This window comes from Camellia sinensis, unplaced genomic scaffold (assembly GCF_055761805.1).
Source record: "Camellia sinensis isolate YWXY unplaced genomic scaffold, ASM5576180v1 Unanchor6, whole genome shotgun sequence".
Taxonomy (NCBI): domain Eukaryota; kingdom Viridiplantae; phylum Streptophyta; class Magnoliopsida; order Ericales; family Theaceae; genus Camellia; species Camellia sinensis.
Genome location: NW_028129474.1, coordinates 15242501 through 15247184, shown reverse-complemented (window position 1 = coordinate 15247184; position 4684 = coordinate 15242501).

The following is a 4684-nucleotide window of genomic DNA, read 5'->3' as shown; positions in this document are numbered from 1 at the left end:
TCGAGGAGTCATAATGGGGTTTTTTTAAAAAGTAATGGTTTTTTGCCAAAACTTTCAACATCAAAGTTGTAGGAAATAATTTAATACACCATAAAAAAAATTAAAAAAAATATTTTTTTACCGAAAATATTTTATTTTAATTTATTTCGATATTAATACTTAAAAAATAATAAAAATTAATAAAAATGGTCAAAAAATTATGGAAAAATTCCCATAATTAAAGGATGATTCACTAGTAATTATAGAAATTATTAAATTATTTTTTTCATTTTTTTTATTTTATTTTGATTTTTTTATGCCAAATAAGGGCTTTAAAAATTCGAAAAGCTCCAGAAAAATTGCAAAAAAATAGGGAATGACATTTAAAATTGATTGTAGTGCATTTTTAATTGTGTTGCACGGTTTGGGTAAGATTATAAAAGAATCATGTTCAAAAAGATCGATCGAGGCGGTGGCATGCCATGGCCTTGGCCTTGGCCATGCCTTGCACAGGGACTTGGCCTTGCCCTTGCCCACTGCCTTGGCCTTGGCCTTGGCCTTGGCTTTGGCCTTGGCCTTGGCCTTGGCATGGCATGGCATGCTCGCCGAGGCCGTGGCATGCCTTGCTGCTAGCCAAGGCCGTGGCGTGGCATGCTCGCCCAGCCCGTGGCATGCCATGCTCGCCCAGCCCGTGGCACGCCATGTTGGCCCAAGGCATTGGCATGGCATGCCGGCCAAGGCATGCTGGCCAACGTTGCACAAGGCGGTGCCATGGCATGGCATGCTGACCAAGACCGTGCCATGGCATGCTGGGCGAGGCCGGGGCATGGCATGCTGGCCGAGGCCGTGGCTTGCCATGCCGCCACGGCCGTGGCATGCCGGGCAACGGACCGGCATGGCCCAGCCCGTGGCACGCCATGTTGGCCCAAGGCATTGGCATGGCATGCCGGCCAAGGCATGCTGGCCAACGCTGCGGCACGGCGTGCTGGACAAGGCGGTGCCATGGCATGGCATGCTGACCGAGGCCGTGGCATGGCATGTTGGGCGACGCCGTAGCAAGGCATGCGGGCCGAGGCCGTGGCATGGCATGTTTGCAACGCCGTGGCAAGACATGCGGGCCGTGGCATGGCATGGCATGCGGGCCGAGGCCGTGGCACGACATGTTGGCCAAGGCTAAGGCATGGCACGCCGGGCAACGCGGTGGCATGGCATGCCGGGCAACGCGGTGGCAAGGCATGCGGGCCGGGGCCGTGGCATGGCATGTTGTGCGACGCCGTAGCAAGGCATGCGGTCCGAGGCCGTGGCATGTCATGCGGGCCGAGGCCGTGGCATGGCATGCGGGCCGAGGCCGTGGCATGGCATGTTGGGCGACGCCGTAGCAAGGCATGCGGGCCGAGGCCGTGGCATGTCATGCGAGCCGAGGCCGTGGCATGGCATGCGGGCCGAGGCCGTGGCATGGCAAGTTGGGCGACGTCGTGGCAAGGCATGCGGGCCGAGGCCGTGGCATGTCATGCGGGCCGAGGCCGTGGCTTGGCATGCGGGCCGAGGCCGTGGCATGGAATGTTGGGCGACGCCGTAGCAAGGCATGCGGGCCGAGGCCGTGGCATGTCATGCGGGCCGAGGCCGTGGCATGGCATGCGGGCCGAGGCCGTGTCCTGGCAAGTTTGGCCCAGGCCGTGGCTCGACATGTTGGCCAAGGCTAAGGCATGGCACGCCGGTCAACGCGGTGGCATGGCATGCTGGGCAACGCGGTGGCAAGGCATGCGGGCCGAGGCCGTGGCATGGCATGTTGGGCAACGCCGTAGCAAGGCATGCGGGCCGAGGCCGTGGCATGGCATGCGGGCCGTGGCCGTGGCATGGCATGTTGGGCGACGCCGTGGCATGGCATGCGGGCCGAGGCCGTGGCATGGCATGTTTGGCAACGCCATGGCAAGACATGCGGGCCGTGGCATGGCATGGCATGCGGGCCGAGGCCGTGGCATGGCATGCGGGCCGAGGCCGTGGCATGTCATGCGGGCCGAGGCCGTGGCATGTAATGCGGGCCGAGGCCGTGGCATGGCATGTTGGGCGACGCCGTACCAAGGCATGCGGGCCGAGGCCGTGGGATGGCATGCGGGCCGAGGCCGTGGCATGGCATGTTGGGCGACGCCGTAGCAAGGCATGCGGGCCGAGGCCGTGGCTCGACATGTTGGCCAAGGCTAAGGCATGGCACGCCGGGCAACGCGGTGGCATGGCATGCTGGGCAACGCGGTGGCAAGGCATGCGGGCCGAGGCCGTGGCATGGCATGTCGGGCAACGCCGTAGCAAGGCATGCGGGCCGAGGCCGTGGCATGGCATGCGGGCCGTGGCCGTGGCCGTGGCATGGCATGTTGGGCGACGCCGTGGCATGGCATGCGGGCCGAGGCCGTGGCATGGCATGTTTGGCAACGCCGTGGCAAGACATGCGGGCCGAGGCCGTGGCATGGCATGCGGGCCGAGGCCGTGGCATGCCATGTTGGGCAACGCCGTAGCAAGGCATGCGGGCCGAGGCCGTGGCATGGCATGCGGGCCGTGGCCGCGGCATGGCATGTTGGGCGACGCCGTGGCATGGCATGCGGGCCGAGGCCGTGGCATGGCATGTTTGGCAACGCCGTGGCAAGACATGCGGGCCGTGGCATGGCATGTTGGGCAACGCCGTGGCAAGGCATGCGGGCCGAGGCCGTGGCATGGCATGCGGGCCGAGGCCGTGGCATGTCATGCGGGCCGAGGCCGTGGCATGGCATGCGGGCCGAGGCCGTGGCATGGCATGCGGGCCGAGGCCGTGGCATGGCATGCGGGCCGAGGCCGTGGCATGGCATGTTGGACGACGCCGTAGCAAGGCATGCGGGCCGGGGCCGTGGCATGGCATGTTTGGCAACGCCGTGGCATGACATGCGGGCCGTGGCATGGCATGGCATGCGGGCCGAGGCCGTGGCGTGGCATGTTGGGCAACGCCGTGGCAAGGCATGCGTGCCGAGGCCGTGGCATGGCATGCGGGCCGAGGCCGTGGCATGTCATGCGGGCCGAGGCCGTGGCATGGCATGCGGGGCGAGGCCGTGGCATGGCATGCGGGGCGAGGCCGTGGCATGGCATGTTGGGCGACGCCGTAGCAAGGCATGCGGGCCGAGGCCGTGGCTCGACATGTTGGCCAAGGCTAAGGCATGGCACGCCGGGCAACGCGGTGGCATGGCATGCTGGGCAACGCGGTGGCAAGGCATGCGGGCCGAGGCCGTGGCATGGCATGTTGGGCAACGCCGTAGCAATGCATGCGGGCCGAGGCCGTGGCATGGCATGCGGGCCGTGGCCGGGGCATGGCATGTTGGGCGACGCCGTGGCATGGCATGCGGGCCGAGGCCGTGGCATGGCATGTTTGGCAACGCCGTGGCAAGACATGCGGGCCGTGGCATGGCATGGCATGCGGGCCGAGGCCGTGGCATGGCATGTTGGGCAACGCCGTGGCAAGGCATGCGGGCCGCTGCCGTGGCATGGCATGCGGGCCGAGGCCGTGGCATGGCATGTTGGGCGACGCCGTAGCAAGGCATGCAGGCCGAGGCCGTGCCTCGACATGTTGGCCAAGGCTAAGGCATGGCACGCCGGGCGACGCGGTGGCATGGCATGCTGGGCAACGCGGTGGCAAGGCATGCGGGCCGAGGCCGTGGCATGGCATGTTGGGCAACGCCGTAGCAAGGCATGCGGGCCGAGGCCGTGGCTCGACATGTTGGCCAAGGCTAAGGCATGGCAAGCCGGCCAACGCGGTGGCAATGCATGCTGGGCAACGCGGTGGCAAGGCATGCGGGCCGAGGCCGTGGCATGGCATGTTGGGCGACGCCGTGGCATGGCATGCGGGCCGAGGCCGTGGCATGGCATGTTTGGCAACGCCGTGGCAAGACATGCGTGCCGTGGCATGTCATGGCATGCGGGCCGAGGCCGTGGCCGAAGCAAGGCATGCGGGCCGAGGCCGTGGCATGGCATGCGGGCCGAGGCCGTGGCATGTCATGCGGGCCGAGGCCGTGGCATGGCATGCGGGCCGAAGCCGGGGCATGGCATGCGGGCCGAGGCCGTGGCATGGCATGCGGGCCGAGGACGTGGCATGGCATGCGGGCCGAGGCCGTGGCATGGCATGTTGGGCGACGCCGTAGCAAGGCATGCGGGCCGAGGCCGTGGCATGGCATGTTGGGCGACGCCGTAGCAAGGCATGCGGGCCGAGGCCGTGGCTCGACATGTTGGCCAAGGCCGTGGCTCGACATGTTGGCCAAGGCTAAGGCATGGCACCACGGGCAACGCGGTGGCATGGCATGCTGGGCAACGCGGTGGCAAGGCATGCGGGCCGAGGCCGTGGCATGGCATGTTGGGCAACGCCGTAGCAAGGCATGCGGGCCGAGGCCGTGGCATGGCATGCGGGCCGTGGCCGTGGCATGGCATGTTGGGCGACGCCGTGGCATGGCATGCGGGCCGAGGCCGTGGCATGGCATGTTTCGCAACGCCGTGGCAAGACATGCGGGCCGTGGCATGGCATGGCATGCGGGCCGAGGCCGTGGCGTGGCATGTTGGGCAACGCCGTGGCAAGGCATGCGGGCCGAGGCCGTGGCATGGCATGCGGGCCGAGGCCGTGGCATGGCATGCGGGCCGAGGCCGTGGCATGTCATGCGGGCCGAGGCCGTGGCATGGCATGCGGGCCGAGGCCGTG